The sequence below is a fragment of the Hylobates moloch genome, unplaced genomic scaffold (genome assembly GCF_009828535.3).
Source record: "Hylobates moloch isolate HMO894 unplaced genomic scaffold, HMol_V3 SCAFFOLD_8, whole genome shotgun sequence".
Lineage (NCBI taxonomy): Eukaryota > Metazoa > Chordata > Mammalia > Primates > Hylobatidae > Hylobates > Hylobates moloch.
In genome coordinates, this window is record NW_026652283.1 from 43,696,139 (window position 1) to 43,713,421 (window position 17,283).

Consider the following 17,283-nt stretch of genomic DNA (forward strand, 5'->3'; position numbering starts at 1 on the left):
TATAATTTTAACTTCTATGGGTACATGTGGGTCATTGTGAGCATCAGTTACTATGTTATAAAACAGAGTACCAAAGATCCATCGAAATACATAAAATTTCACTGAATTGCTTACATTGAATGCTCATATCAGCTTTAGAATTCCATGCCTTGAATTCTTGTGCCTTTTAAATTTTTTTTTAGTTTTTCTGTTTCTTACTCTTACTTCTTACTGATACTTGATAAAAGATCTTTAATAATCCTTGCACAGTACAGTATCAGTTGCTTCCGATTTGCTAGGTGCATTTGACAAACTAATAACCAAGCCTATTAAAACTTGAAGTAAATACAGAGGCCTGCAAGAGGATACAAAATTTCCTCCAATGATCAAAATTCATTAACTGTAGCTCATGGACTTTCTCTTGATTTGCCACCTAGGTCCCGACTAGATAAAGGAAATTATGTAAATGTGAGTTCCAGATTGTTGTGGTATTATCCTAATACCCATCAACTACAGAGCATATGTTACTAAACGTATCTCATTTTTCTTCTCAAGATAGTTCAGTGGTCTTGGTAAGGTTATGATGGTTACACCTTACAGATAAGGAAGAAAAATGGTCATGGGCTTTGGCCAAGTCTGACCCAGAATGCCAGTGCTGCCTGTTGATACAGCCAGTGTTTTCCAGCCCTGCCCGCCCAGTGCATCTGCAGATTTGTAAATACACTTTGACTCCCCAGGAAACAGGATGGAGAACAGCATGTTAGGGACTCCTTGATGGGCAGCACAGAGGGCAGAAAAGAGCCTTAAAGACATCAGGGAACTCACAGAGTAGGGAGTGAGAGACAAGTTTAATTCTATCCAGTTGTCACACAGCTTTCTTAATGTTATCTTTCATCAAGTCAGGTCCTAGAACCTGCCAGGACTTCAGACTAAATGCATCTTCTTCTTGCCTGTACCTTTCACACACTAAATGTCTCAACAGCTCACTTGGCAAGGGCCCAAAGGCAGCACACACTTCTCCACTCCAAGGAGGGTGGCTGCCACTAAAACACAATGGGCGGAGACAGCTCAACAATAGTGCCAGTTGAACACATCTTGATCCATTGCCACAGAGTTCACAGTAGTAGTTGGCCCTCAAGGCAAACCCACTGGGGTGTTGAGGGCAAAAAAACAATCTTAGCCTTAAGGGGCCAGACTTTGCCATCAAATTAACAAATCTGCCCAACAGCCCCAGGCTGAGGCGCTCAGGGGTGTGATAAAAAGGCCCCTGTTAACAGTTCTGTATCCTGTGGGTGCCTTAACTAGACGGAGTGGGGAGGAAGCAGAGAGAGCTAAGTGTCACACACACCCTCCCCTCCTGCCTGCAGGTATCTTGGTTGGACAACTGTCCTCCTTCCCTGCAAAAACTCCCACAATCTTTAAATGCAACTACATAAAGGGCCTCCAGCCTCTGCAAGCCATCACAACTTTAAAGAGCATATGTTAAACAGCTCAGACAGCATCTGAGGTCTACTCTTCAGCCCCACAGTATAGCCCAACCCCAGAGCACAAGTAACACCCTAGTGGACAGGAACTCCTCCCCCCACTGGCTGCTCAGCAGGACCATGAAGATCAGCTAGGACCTGGCCTATTACCCTGGCTTCAGGATTCATTTTCTGCCTGGAATTGGGAAACTGGAGGCCCTGCAGGGGTCCTTCTCCTGGGTCCAACTGTCTCCAGGGTGCAAGAGGGGTGAAATTACCAAATGAAAGTTCAGATAAGCAATTACTGGCTGAAAGAGATACGGGAGGGTCTTCAGATCAACACTGACCTAGAGCTAATACCACACTGTCCTCAGAGGGACACACGATGACTGACCTGTGTTCTTCACATTTAAGTTGCTCGAATTATTCCTCCTTGCCCCCACTCTCTCCCTGTCCCCAGCACACACATAATTACATAAAGACATCTTAAACAACTGTAGCACCCAACTTCTTCAGTCTGGGGGAGAGCCAGGAGATGGTGGGGAGCTGTTTGGGCACACGTCTGATCATTACATAATCACACAAACATGGGCTGGAGAACACTGCCATGCAGATCAGTTCAGCAAACACCGCATTCTCCCTCCTTCCTCTTCCCTCCCCCCGCAACACACAAAATGCACACCAGAGTTAACAAAACCGAAGCACTCCAGGTAGCCAGTGGGCACCTGGCTGCTGTGGTTACAATGCCAAGGGCTACCAGAAACGTCAGGGTATACCAGAAAGAGGGCCAGGGTGCTGCTCACCCAGCAACCAGACCTGCAGACCCTCTTCCTGCAACCACTGCCCCCAAAGTTCAAGGAAGGGCCTTAGCCACAGAAATATTCCTGACCTGCAACAGAAACCAAACCAGCTATGTTAAAGGAAACCAATGCAGAGCCTTCAAGTTCCTCTGCACCACTGCCACACTCAGGAGTCCTCAGCAGCCTGGACAATATCAGGGACCATTCGGCACCATCAGTGTTTCCAGTTAGAAGACAGTAAAATGTGGGGCATAACTTGGAGAGGACACTCTCTCTGCTAGCAGGGAGGCAAGAATCCCCTATAGAATAGGAGTTTGGTTTGGGTTTGGTTGGGTCGGGTTGGGGGTTGGGAGATTATTTTGCTTTAGGAATATTTTCAGGGGGCTAGGATTAAGGGGGAAAGAGAAAGCTATCCCTTCTGTCTCAGCAACCAGCATCATACGAATCTCATTCTCAACCAAGCAGGCTACTGCAGTCCGCCTAAACAATCCGGAGCAGCAAGCCACGGCAGCACAAGAAAACGCAGGTGCCACGGGACGCGATGCCTAAGTCCCCCAGCCGAGGATCCTATGGAGCCGGCCGCCAGTGCGCGGGTGCAGAGCCCAGAAGAGCCTGCTGCAAGCAGCGCTGGAGCGCACGGCGCGCACAGGGTTACAGCCCCAGCGCCGCCGCCGCTGCCGCCGCCGCCGCCGCCGCCTGTGATTGACGCGCGGGGGTCACTTGAGGCTCGCGCCGCTCCCCAGCACCAGGCCGAGCAGCGCGCTCAGCCCACCGGGGGCACTGGCCGCCACGCGCAGCCCACCCGGCCGGCCCCTGCGTCTCGGCAGCCGCACACCTTGCCTAAGAAAGGCAGCCACAAAATGGAATCGCAGCTCGCTATCCTGCTTCTCGGTGCGGCCTCAGGCAAAAACACAATCACAAGGTAAAATACAGCGCAAGGAATCCATCCGCCGAATAAAAACCCAGAGTCCCCTACCTTCGGCCTTGGGATGGCAAACTGGTCCTGTGTTCTCTGACCCACGGATCCAGCCCCTTCTTCATGAATTATTCCGGCCAGTCAGGATTTTGTGCATTTTTTTCATGAACACCTGTTTCAAGTAAGGGGTAAAGACCTTATTGAAAGAATTGTCCTTAAAAAATAACCTGTGCATACGTATGTCCATCCAGGCATGCATGCGTGTTTGTATACACACATATGCACACGGAATAGCCATGTACATTGAAGCACCAAACTAGGCAGTTGGATAATGGGAGAGTCGGCTGGTTGTGAGCATGCTCGCGCCGGGAACAGATCCACCCTCTGTTATTCCTCTGAATAAATATAAATCACGATCAGAAACCCAAACAGAAGCATCCCTCTTGAATTCGTGCTGCTGAAAAACACGGAATAAATTCAGCCCGCAGACACAGAATCTAATCAGCAGCTGTTTTCTGAATCCAGAGCCAACCCATGCCTCGCTTGTCTTTTCCACTAGGAGTCCAGACCTTTTTTGAAAGGGGTTTTAACCTTTTAAAGACACAGTACACCAATTATCACTTCGGAATAGCTATCACTCCCAGCACAGGAAGCCAGTCCCATGCCTAAAGCCACAGTAGGCTTGCACACAGTGATAAGGGTTTCATTTATTGGTGCTTTTTAAAAAACAACATATATGTATAATATATGCACATATATTATACATATATACGTGGAGAGAGAAAAAAATGCAAATGCAAGCCATAAATATATATTGCACTGATGAGCTTCTCAGTGACTAATCGGCACGTTATGTAAACACCATGATCCTTCACTTCTGAACACCCATGTTCATGGGTCAGACGAGACAGGGCACTCTCGTCAGCAGGCGTGTCACATCTCAGCAGCCTGTGGCTGCAGATCAGGGGCCGGGGAGCCTCAACAGTGGCTGAAGGGAGTGGGGCCTCTGCACCCGAGAGCTCAACACGGGCACTCCTTGCCCTGCCCTGCCTTGCTCTGCAGTCTCAGGGTCCATGTCCACAAATTAAAGAATAGCTCTGGCACTATTTCTAAACTCGAACATAATCCAGAGCCACATCGCATTCCAAGACATATTTTCTTTCAACCAGAATCAGGAATCAGAAGTACCATCTGAACCTTAGTTAGAGTCTTTACGATTCAGACTTAGGCCCTTCTTCAAGATTTTGTTATTGAGTTCTGTTGTTTTGTTTTTCATTTTTCTTTTAAGGGTGAGCATGGAGGTATGGAGGTAGAAAAACAGGGTAGGGGGAGAGACAACCTCCAGCCTAAATTTTTTTGAAAATAATTATTCTTCGAGTACTTCAGCCACCCAGATGGTGTTTACTGCAGTTTTGTTCTGGCTTTTAAAGAGGTAGCACTGAGAAGAAACAAGAGTCCTAACCTTGCTCACGTGTGATAAGAAGGCAAATGTCTTTGACAGTTTCTTTTTCACCCCAGCCCCAGAGCTCCAGCATGGCGCTGTCTGCTCCTCCGCTGGTTCCCGCCTAAGAGCAGCGGCAGTGGCTCACCTCGGGAGCTACAGGGGCGCTCCTGCAGCCGCTCCAGCATCACAGCCCATTCCCTCCCTTGCCTAGTCCTGCCAGGCAAACCGTGAAAACAAGTGCACTGTCACCCTCCCACCTCATCGCAGGCGCTCCTGTGTGGACCCCTCCCAGCGACACACACACACTCTCTTCCTTCCCCTCTTCCAGGGCCCTTTGGCAGAAAATTATCATATTTCATGTGTCATCGCCCAAGCAAGCTGGGCCCATCACTGATTGGCTGGGCCCTGGCAGCCGGAAATGTCACCAGCCACACAGCGTGGAGCTGGCTCTCCCGTGGCCACCACAGACCTGAGCCCAGGAGGCTCTGTGACAAGGCACAGACCTACCACAGAGAGCCTGTCACTCTCTCCCTGGTCCAGCCCCTGCCCCCTGCTTCTCCCTCTACCCAGCCCCGGGGAATAGGGGCTGTGAGGGGATGGTGAAGGGGTCTCAGTGACATTCCTGTTTTCCCAGCATGTTTGAGAAGAAACTAAGGATGTCTCCAATCAGGTTTATAAATTTGGAGAACTTGTTTTTTGACAAAAACATTCTGTCTTCACACTAAAAGAATCAGTAAGACTGGATGAAAACAAGACGATTTTTTTTTTTTTTTTTTTTTTTACCCCAGGAGAGTTTACTAGATGCTGCTGTTTATTTCCCATCTAACATCTCAGGCACCAAGGTATAATCATGTCACAGGGCTGTCAGATAATTCAGAAGGTGATTCGAGTCCATCTTCTTACCTTTAAAGAGAACAGCTCCAGGAAAATGAGGCTTTGTAACTTGGCTTTGCAATGTATCATGATGCCACACAACTTTTTAAGGGTTAAATGATCTTTGTAGTGACCAAGATGAATCACTTCGGCTGTAATTTAATCTTAGTCCCTCCTGCTGTATCTTCAGCAGGCTTAGTGTGACTCACCATTTAAGTCTCACCTTATTCTGTTCTCCTGAGTAAACTAAACTCTATCTCTCTGGCCTTTTCAGTAAAAGTTGTTTCTCAACCCTTTAATTATGCTGCTTTAAAGAAAAAGCCTCCCAGAGTTAGATGAGGCTAGAAGGTCATTTGGTCCAGCTATCCATATGATGTGTCAGAACTCTCCACTATTTCCATACTGGGGCTTTTGGTTTGGGGAACGGTAAATTCACTGGCAATGCTGGGAATCAGGGAAAGATGTCATCAGTAAAGCAGACATTTTGAATAATATGGGAAGATACAAAGTAGAAGGGACATGGGAGGAAAAACTAATTAGTACTGATAAGCTCATGATTCTGCAAAGACCCTAATATGGTTTGGCTGTGTCCCCACCCAAATCTCATCTTGAATTGTAGTTCCCATAATCCCCACATGTCATGGGAAGGACCTGGTGGGAGGTAATTGAATCATGGGGGCAGGTTTTTCCCATGCTGTTCTTGTGATAGTGAATAAGTCTCATGAGATCTGATGGTTTTATAAAGGGTAGTTCCCTTGCACACGCTTTCTTGCCTGCCACCATGTAAGATGTGCCTCTGCTCTTCCTTCACCTTCGCCATGATTGTGTGGCCTCTCCAGCCATGTGGAACTGTGAGTCCATTAAACCTCTTTTTCTTCATAAATTGCCTGGTCTCAGGTATGTCTTTATTAGCAGTGTGAGAACAGACTAATACAGACCCCTAAGAAGTAAGTGTACAGGTTTCCAGAAAACAGTCTTGGAAAATCCCAAACTCAGAGAATCAGGATTGGAGGGGAATCATAGGCAGCAGTATAAAGGCAAATTAAGGGACATTAGGAACATGGTCAGTTTCTCCACACAGAATGGCTGGACCCAGAAATAGGTCCACAGCTTCTTTGGAAAGTGAGAGGTTTGTTCCAAATATAATAGAAGCCAAAGGTTGAATAGGGGCAGGATATCAGCTCCTTTTGAAATGCCACTGCCCCTCCCAAAAAAGTACACACACACACACACCACACACACACAAAAGAGATTTAAAACATCAGATAAAACATAAGATATAACAGATAGATCCAGAATATCCAATCAATATTAGCCTACTAGGAGTTCCAGATGGAGACATCATTAATGAAGAAGAAATCAATAATCAAGGAAATAACAGAAGAACATTTCCTTAACCTGAAGGAAGTCTTTAGGCCTTAGATCAAATGCTGTGCTAGGCAGCAGGACTACTGAAAGAATACACACTTCCAGATGTACTCTGATAGTCCAAGAGCAAAGACAAACAATGACAAGCTTCCTCATAAAGGAGAAAAATCAGGTTGCTTAAAAGGAAAGAAAATCAGACTAATATCATACTTCTCATCTGTAACACTATGCTAAAAGACACTGGTACAATTTCTGTAGAATTCTAAGGGAACATTATTACAATTTAAGAATTCTACCAGCTGCCAAACTATAATTTCTCTTATGCAATGAAAAAGAAAGGTATGTTCAAAGACACAGAAATTATATCACCCAAACACCCTTTATTAAAAAAAATTTAAGGTTACTTGAAGATCTCTTCCAGCTGAGGAAAAAATAAGGCAGGATAACAAATTCAAGAAAGGAGAAGATATGTTATATAAAAAATGTAATTAATAAAGCCAATGAAATATGTGGTCAAATATAAAAATAATTGAGAATATAGTTGTAAAATTTAATTGTTAGAAGTCTTGAAAGATAAGAGTATATGTACATTTATTCCAGATTTGAATTCATATCTATATCTATCTCTTACATATATGTGTCTGGAATTAAACTTCCATATAATTATAACAAAAAAAATAGAAAATCTCAATGGAAACAGGTAAAATCACTTAAAAAGGAAGAAGGAAGGGAGGAAGGAGGGAGGGAGGGAAGGAAGGAAGGAAGGAGGGAGGGAGGGAGGGAGGGAGGGAGGGAAGGAAGGAAGGAAGGAAGGAAGGAAGGAAGGAAGGAAGGAAGGAAAGAGAGAGATAAAAGAAAAGAAAGAGAGGATTGTTATAGCAGGCCAATAATTCCATCTATTTCCTCTTCTTCCCAAGACCACATTAAAATGATAATAAGGATTTTTAAAATTGAAATAGATGATGACAAAACAAAAACAGTAAAAGAGTCATTGATCAAAAAAATTGATGAAGAATAATAAAGGAGGACAATTCATCAGTTAGAAATATATACTTTAATGCTACAGTAAACAAAATGGCACAGTACAAATGCAGAAACCTACAAAGTGGATTGATGGAAGTCAAGAAACAAATTTAGCTATAAACCTGGTTACTACAAGGTAGTTAAGAAATAAAAACTGAATTTTAAATCAGTGGAGGAAAGAATGTGTTATTCAATAAATAGTGTTGGACTGTGGCTATGTATTTGAAAAAATGTAAGTTTTACCTCTAACTGATATCTTGTTAAAAACATATTCTGTTTTCATATAGGAAATTCTGCCATTTGTGAAAACATGGATAAACCTAGAGGACATTATGTTAAGTGAATTAAGCCAGGCACAGAGAAACAAATACTGTGTGAGCTTACTTATAAGTGGAATCTTAAAAAGTCAAACTCATAGGAGTAGAGAGTAGAATGGTGGTACCAGAGGCTGGGGGAGGTGGCTGGGGGGAAGGGAAAGGAGTGACATTGGCCATTGGGAACAAAGTTTCAGTTATACAGGAGGAATAAGTTCTGGTGACCTACTGTACAGCATGGTGACTACAGTTAATAATAATAATGTCCTGTATATTTCAAAATAGCTAAAAGAGAAGATTTTAAATGTTCTCACCACAAAGAAAGGAGAAATATCTGAGGTGATTAATATGCTAATTAGCCTGGTTTGGTCATTCCATAATGTACACTATGCATGTATTGATATATCATATTGTACCCATAAATATATACAAGTGTTATCTGTCAATTAAAAATAAAATAAGGCTTTAAAAATATTCTATTTTCACATACACAAAAATTCCACAAGGGAAAGACAGGTGTTATGATTGACCAATACTGTAAATCATAGAATTCTATGAAGTTTTTTTTCTAATAGTGGAAAGAAAAGCACGTGGTCATCCAGTCTATGCTTAGATACCATTGTGATAGGCTAATTACTGGCCCCGAAAGATATCTACCCCCTAATCCCTAGAAACTGAATTTCACCTTATATTGCAAAAGATGTGATTACATTAATGATCTTGAGATGAGGAGAGATCCTGGATTATCCAGGAGGGCCCTAAATGAAATCACAAGTATCCTTATAGGACTGAGGTAGGAGATGGGCTAGAGGGCAATGTGACTACAGAGGCTGAGATTGGAGGGATGCAGCCACAAGCCAAGGAATGCCAGAGGCCACCAGGAGCAGAAAGAGGTAGGAATGGACTCTCCCCTGAGCCTCCAGAGGGAGCATAGCCCTATCAATACCTTGATTTTGGATTTCTGGCCTCTAAAACTGTAAGCAGAGAAATGGGTTGTTTTAAATAACTGAGTTTGTGGTCATTTGTTATGGCAGCCATAGAAAACTACAACCACCATGATGAGAAACATAGTACTTCCTAGGGACTATCATTATTATTATTGCCAACAACAATACTTACTATGTACCTGGTGTTGCTAAATTATTTATATATCTTACCTCATAAGTCACATGCAAGGAGATGGTAGAGAGTTGGAGTTGTTATGGCCCTACCACTTAGTAGCAAAATGTCCTTGGGCAAGTTATATAACCTCCTAACACTGACTTCTTCTCATCTATTAAGTAGAGGTAAGAAAGGTACCTACCCACTGGGGCAGTTGAAGATACAGTGAGACCATCTATGTAGAGTGCTTAGAACAGTGCCTGGGAATAAGGGTTCCATAAATGATAAGTGATCATGAGAAAGTCCTTATGCAGCTGCAGTCTCTGTTCCAGAGCTTTTTCTCACCGATTTTTGTTCTTCTCTTTGGGTACATACAAAACAAGGGTATCTCCAAACCACCTGAATGTCCTTCAAATATCTGAAGCCATTGATCAGGTCATTAAGAGTCTGAGCTTCTCTAGGCTAAAAGTAACCCATGCCTCCAAACATTATTGTTCTTAGAAATTCACCTGGGGTCCCTTCCCTAACCTGGTCACCTGGACCCCACTACAAGACCTTACATTTAGCCCTATTATGTTTCATATTGTTCAAATCAGCCCATCATTTTGCCCTGACATCTGGGATCTAATTCTGTCACTCAAACCAGCTTCTATCCTTTGTAATTTCACATCATTCTTCAAAAGGCACTTTATTTGTGGCACTCAAGCTAAACACAGTGCTCATCAAAACACCTGATGAGCTTACTTATAAGTGGAATCTTAAAAAGTCAAACTCATAGGAGTAGAGAGTAGAATGGTGGTACCAGAGGCTGGGGGAGGTGGCTGGGGGGAAGGGAAAGGAGCTACAGGGAGGCTATGACCTCAGTTTGTGGGGGAAAGAAATAGCAGATCTAAATAAGGTCCAAATGAAGTAGAAGGAGGAAAGGAAGGAGATGAGCAGTTATGGAGAGCTTACTATGTTCCAGTCACTGTGCTGGGAACTTCCCCCACTGTGAAGTTATTAGTGCCTTAAGTGCCCCCATTAGTGCCTTAAGTGGAATAGTCATAAATTTGTGAACCAAAAAAAGGAATATTAAGAGAAATTTTTAAAATATGTTAGCTAAAGTTTCTTGCAGCCTGAAGGTCCTACTTGAGGTTATGTATCAAAAACCCTATGGAGTTTTAGGGAAAATATGGATGCTTCCAAGTTGCTACAGGAGGGTCTTGGCATATGTATATCTTTAAGGCTCCATGGCTAATTCTGACAACCCTAGTGATAAGCCACTGTGAGTTTCAGCTTTCTAGCACACTAGAAAGTTTGAGGCAGAGACTCTGCTCAGCTACCAGCTCCTGGAGTCTGACTCAGCTTTCTGTCTTAGGCGAGGATGTAGCCTTGTCAGGCTGTTTGGGTTCAAGAACCGGAAGAGTCTGATGTTGGTAAGAATTCCCTTCTGGGAAGTATTAAGCAAAGTGATTGGAGTATTTCCCTCAGTCTTGTAAGCTTCTAGTACAAAAGGAGTGTGGTGTAGCACAGATGAGTTTCTCTGATCTGGTGAGATCCTCCTTTGGGTACCCATTTGACATCTCCCAAATGGGCACCCTTGGGAGCCACCCAATCCTGCACTGAGACAGGCCACCTGGCTTCTGGTCAGTTTGTGTATTCTGGCTAAACAAACTCTGTGTGTGTGTTTTGGGGGTGGGGTGGAGTTCTCTTGTGGCAACCCACAGACTACCCAAAAATGCTGCAAGACAAACATAGCAAAGTCATTAAAAAGTCATTAAAGTCATGACTAGAGAATAGTGAATAAACACCCCAAATCACATGTAATTTATTACATTCACCTGGGGTAAAAAACTTATGTGCCTTCAGGGCCAATCAAATAATGTAAGTGTGCAAAGTACCTTGGCATAAGCAAAAGAGAACTGGAGTGTTCATGCCTCTCTACATATCATTTTAAAAATGAAAAAGCTGAAAGCTGTGTAGCTAAAAACAATTGGAATCAGAAGATGGACCACCAGTTTGCAACCCTTCTCCCCAATAATCACAGTCCGTAAAAGCAAGGAGAAAAAAAACTTCATACCTCTCTTAGAAGGATAAAATAATTATCTTTTAAAAACGGCTTGTAGGTGGGGCACAGTGGCTCACGCCTATGTCCCAGCACTTTGGGAGGCAGAGGTGGGCAGATCACGAAGTCAGGAGTTCAAGACTAGACTGGCCAACACGGTGAAACTCCGTCTCTACTAAAGATACAAAAAATTAGCCAGGCGTGGTGACGCGTGCCTATAATCCCAGCTACTCAGGAGGCTGAGGCAGGAGAATCGCTTGAACCCAGGAGGCGGAGGTTGCAGTGAGCCAAGATTGCAGCATTACACTCCTGCCTGGGTGACAGGGCGAGACTCCATCTCAAAAAAAAAGGCTTGTAAAAGCATCTATTGCTTTTTAAAGCAATTTTTAAGAAAGAGTTAAATAATATCCCTAAAAATAGGATGTCTTTAAATGAGTTGAGTCAGATGACCCTATTACAGTAATTCTCAAATTACAGTCCAAAGACTACAGTGGGTTACAGGAGTGCCTAGGTGATATGCAAAATGTTCTTCCACAAGTCTCACTCACTGTCTAAAGTGTCCCTTATAGCCCAGAGGATTCTTCATTTCTTTCCTTCAGGGCTATTTAATCAAATGCTCTCCCTACTTTTTTTCTTTTTATTTTGAAATAATTTTAGACTTGTAGAGGAATTGTAAAGATTGTGCAAGTTTCCATACACCCTTTACCCAGTTTTCACTATCAGAAACATCTTACATAACCATAGTACAATTATTAAAACTAGGAAATTGAGATTGGTACAATACTATTAATTGACCTACAGAATTTTCTCTAATGTTACTGGTTTTTCCACTGATGTCCTTTTTCATTCCAGGATTCAATTCAGGATCCCACACTGCATTTAGTTGTCATTTCTCCTTGGTCTCCTCTGATCTGTGACTATTCCTCAGTCTTTCCTTGTCTTTCTTGCCCTTGACCCTTTTGAAGAGTACTTGGCAGGTATTTTGTAGACAGTCCCTCAATTTGGGTTTGTCTGATGTTTTTTCATGATTAAACTGGGATTATGGGGTTTTGGCAAGAATGCCACAGAAATGATGCACTCTTCTCAGTGCATCGAACTGGGGAAGGGAGACATGCTGTTAATATGTCTTACTGTCTGGGTGAGGTGGCTCACATCTCTAATCCCAGAACTTTGGGAGGCAGAGGCAGGAGGATTGCTTGAGCAACTTAGTGAGACCCCACATTATCCCTTGGTTAAGGTGGTATCTGCCAGGTTTCTCCACTATGAAATTACTATTTTTTCCTTTGCAATTGATAAATTTTGGGAGTCTCAAATACTTTGAGACTATGCAAACACCATGTTTCTCAAACTTATACCCATTAGTTTAACAGTTATCAGGTGAACTGTCTGCAGCAACTATGACTGCAGTGTTCTAGGGGTGATTTTCTATTTCCTCCACTTCTCTCTATTTATTCATTGGAATTCTTCTGATAAGGAAGAACTGTCCTTTCTCCCCATCAAATAATCAGTTTATTCAACTTTTATTTTTGTCAACACAGACTCATGGATAGTTATTTTATTCTTTGAGTTATAACCCAATATATCCTTACTTGTTTTTTTGACCTAAATTGTTCCAGCTTTGGCCAATAAGAGCTTTTTCAGGTTGGTTCCTGTACTCTGCATATTCCCATTGTTGTTGTTGTTGTTCAGCACTTTCTTACTTTCTAGCACCAGAAGATGCTCCAGGCTCATCTTGTAGTTTTCCTACCCAGTCCTGGAGCCTATGTTTCCAAGGAGTCCTGGCTCCTTTTATTAAATAATAGCATTTAGAGAGCAAGATTGGGAAACCTGATGTGCTCACTGCTACTGGGATGTCAGTGCTTTTAGTGCTACAGTGCTACAGTGCTACAGGCCATCTCAGTAGACAGAGCTAGGAAACATACGTATGTATATTTATCCATGAATACACAGCTATATTTCCGTATCTATCAGTGTATATGTGTGAGTGTGTGTATATGTGTTTATATATATATATGTTTAAACATGAGTTAATACTGATACCTCTGACTCTAATCAAACATCATGGATTCACTCCATCATTCTGCTTTGCTTATTAGTAACTTCTTTCTCAGACAGACACCTGCGTCTTATTATCAATAATATATTTACTTATTTGTTCATTCCTAGTATATATGTAAAATAGTTTTAGAATGGTTGACACATACCCCTGTGAAGGACAGATTTATCATGTAGAGTACAGTGTCTGTGTACAGTTCTTTTTGTCTTTAGCCTTACAGGATTCCAAAGTTACTTAGGTCAGCTCCCTTCTTCCTCATCATCTTCAATGAATTTATGTTATACATGTGCAATGCAGTTAGATTCATTTGTCATATTCTGCATTACATCTTGGGTTCCTGAGTATCCTGATTGATTTTGTTCTTAATTTGCATATGGTAAAATTTACACTTTATGGTGTACAGATCTATGGGTTTGACAAATACATAGAGTTTTGTAGCCACCAGCACAGTACCATATAAAGCAGTTCCATCAGCCACAAAGTTACCTCATGTTGCTCCCTTGCAGTCAACCCCAACCCAAACCCCAACCCTTGGCAATGCATTTCCCATAACTGTAGTTTTGCCTTTTCTAAAGTGTCCTATGGAATAGTAAAATATGAACTTTTTGGGTCTGGATTCTTTCACTCAGCAAAATGGATTTAAGATTCATCCATGATGTTGCATGAATCAATACTTGTGCCTTTCTACAGATGAACAGTGTTCCATTTTATGGATATATCACTTCTGTTTGCCTGTTGAAGAACATCTCAGTTGTGTCCAGTTTGGGTGTTTATGTGTAGAGCTGTTATAAATATTCATGTGTGGGTTTCTAAGTGAACACAAAATTTCAATCACTTGAGTAAATACCAAGGAGTGGGATTGCTGGATCATATAATAAGTATATCTTTAATTTTATAAGAAATTGCCAAACTACTTCCCAAAGTGGTTGTACCATTGTGCATTCTTAACAAGAACATGAAAGAGTTCCAGTGGCTCTGCATCCTTGCCAGCACACACTTACTGTTGTCAGGTTTGTTTTTTCTTAATTGTAGCTATTCTAATTGATATGCATGATAGTTCATTGTGGTTTTAACTTTGATTTCCCTAATTAAAAATAATGTTAGGTGTCTCTTCATATGCTTATTTGCCATCATATGCTTTCTTTGGTAAAAGATACGTTCAAATATTTTGCCCATTTTTTATAGAGTTGTTTACTTTCTTGCTGAAGCTTGAAAGTTCTTTATATATTCTGGATACAAGTCCTTCATTACATATGTGATTGCAAATATTTTCTCACAATCTGTGTCTTGTCTTTTTATTCCCTTAACATTGTCTTTCACAGAGCAAAATTTTTATTTCGAGTTCAATTCATTAATGTTTCTTTTATTGATTGTGCTTTTAATGTTGTATCTAAAATCTCTTTGCCAAACCAAAGGTCATAAATATTTTCTCCTATGATTTTTTTTCTAGATGTGTTGTAGTTTTATCTTTTACATTTAGATCTATGATCTTTTTCTCACTTGTTTTCTAAGGTGTGAGGTATGTGTTGAGGTTCATTTTCTTGCATATAGATATCCAATTGTTCCAACACCCTTTATTGAAAAGACTCATTTCTTCACCCTTGTCAAAAATGAGGTGATTATATTTGTGTGGGTCTACCTCTGGGCTCTCAACTCTGTTTCACTGATTATTGTATCTATCATTTTGTCAACACTACATTTCCTTGATTATTATAACTTCGTTAACAAGTCTCGAAATTGGGTACTGTCTGAGTCCTCCAACTTTGTGCTTTTTCAGATTTGTTTTAATGGGGACAAACTGACATCTTAGCAATATTGAGTCTTCCAATCCATGAATATAGTATCTCTATTTATTTTACTGTTCTTTAATTGCTTTCACCAGGATTTTCTAGATTTTAGCATACATATCCTGAATATTGTTTCTGTTAGATTTATACCTAAGAATTTGTGGGTTTTGGTGCTACTGAAAAGGCTATTGCTCTCTAAATTTCAAAGTCCATACGTTCATCGCTAGCATGAAGGGAAATACAATTGACTTTGTATCTTGCAACCTTACTAAACTCACTTATTAGTCCTAGAAACTTTTTACTGATCCTTTGGGTTTTTCTACAAAGACAATAAAGTTATACGTGAAAAGACATTGTTTCCTTTCTTCCTTTTAAATCTTTAAGCCTTTATTTTTTTTTCTTGCATTATTGTACTATCTAGGACTTTCCATACGAAGTCAGATAGGAGTCATAAGAGAGAACATCTTGCATTGTTTTTGTATTAAGGGGAAAGTGTTTAGTTTTTCACCAGTAGGTGTATCGTTAGCTGTAGCCTTTTGTAGATGCTCTTTATGAGGTTAAGAAAATTGCCTTCTATTCATAGTTTGCAGATAGTTTTAATCATGAATAGATGATTAATTTTTAAAGTGCTTTTTGTAAATCTATTGAGATAATCATGGTTTTTCTTTTCCTTAGTTCTGTAAATATATTTAATTTCACTGTTTGATTTTCCAGTGTTGAACTAGCCTTGCGTTTTTTTGTTTTGTTTTGTTTTGTGCTTGTTTGTTTGTTTTTGGAAGGCTTTTAACTATAACTTCAATTTCCCTAGAAGATATGGGACTATTGAAGATATATATTTCTTCTTGAATGAATTTTAGTATGTCTGTCCTTCAAGGAATTGGTTCATTTCACCTAAGCTGTCAAATTTATGGGCACAGAGTTGTTTGTTGCACTACCTTATTATTCTTTTAATGTCTATAGGGTCAGGAGTGATGTCCCTTCTTTCATTTCTGATATTGATAATTTGTATCTTCTTTTTTCTTGGTCAGTCGCCTAGAAGTTCATTAATTTTGCTGATCTTTCAAAGAACTAGCTTTTGGTTTGATTGATATATCCAAATTGCTTTTTTGTTTCAAATGTATTGATTTTTGCTCCTATTATTTTCTTCCTTCTGCTTGCATTAGTTTTAATTTGTTCTTCTTTATCTAGTTTTTTTCTTTTTAGGGTGGATGCTTACCTTACTGATTGAAGACCTTTCCTCTTTTGTAGTGTAAGCATTTAACTCTATAAATTTCCATCTATACACTACTTTAGCTTCATTTCCCAAATTGTGATATGTTGTAATTCTTTTTCATTCAGTTCAAAATGCTTTTTTAATTGCCTTAAGACTTCCTCTGACAAATGGTTTATTTAGATATGTGTTGTTTTATCCCCATACATTTGAAGATTTTCCACTTATCTTTCTATTATTGATTTCTGGCTTAATTCCATTATAGTTCATGACTATGCTTTCTATCATTTCTAGTCTTTTAAGGTTGTTAAATTTGCTTTATGGCCCAGAATATAGTATCATTTGGAGAATGTTTCATATGCACTTTAGAAAGAAGTGTTGTTGTATAAAGTATTCTATAAATATCAACTGGGTCAAGTTGGTTGATAATATTGCTCAAGTCATCTATATTTTTGATGATTTTCTTTCCATTTGTTCTATCATTTACTGAAAAACAAGCACTGTTTCAACTGTAATTGTGAAATTATCTATTTCACTTTTTGATTCTAACAGCTTTTGCATCATGTATTTTGAAACTCTGTCGTTAGGTACATACATGTTTAGTATTGTTATGTCTTCTTGGATAATCAAGCCTTTTATAATTATTTGATGTTCCTTTTTATCCCAGATAATAATCATTGTTCTAAAAGTCTCATTTGTCTGATATTAATATAAAGACTTCAGCTTTATTTTGATTAGTGTTTGCACAGCATATCTTTTTCTATTCTATTACTTTTAACCTATCTGTCTTATAACTAAAGTGGGTTTCTTATAGAAAGTGTATAGCTGGTTCTTAATTTTTTATACAATCTGACAATCTCCGTCTTTTAACTGGTATGTTTAGACCATTCATGTTTAATGTGATT

General features: G+C 40.5%; 1 protein-coding gene and 1 pseudogene across 4 annotated transcripts in view; one reads left to right on the forward strand and one right to left on the reverse strand.

Annotated features, from left to right (window-relative positions):
• The window catches only part of HIVEP3 (HIVEP zinc finger 3), a 523,062-nt gene that overhangs the window by 413,378 nt on the left and 92,401 nt on the right, over positions 1 to 17,283 (reverse strand). For 2 of the 4 annotated variants that reach the window (XM_058443207.1, XM_058443210.1), the window contains exon 1: positions 3,219 to 3,688. The gene's annotated coding sequence lies outside the window, so the exon portion shown is untranslated. Of the gene's footprint in view, positions 1 to 3,218; positions 3,730 to 17,283 lie in introns of those variants that run through there. The other 2 variants (XM_032160468.2, XM_032160467.2) reach the window with 2 other exon arrangements.
• Positions 1 to 17,283, forward strand: part of LOC131384044 (syncytin-1-like) — a 77,565-nt pseudogene that overhangs the window by 49,372 nt on the left and 10,910 nt on the right.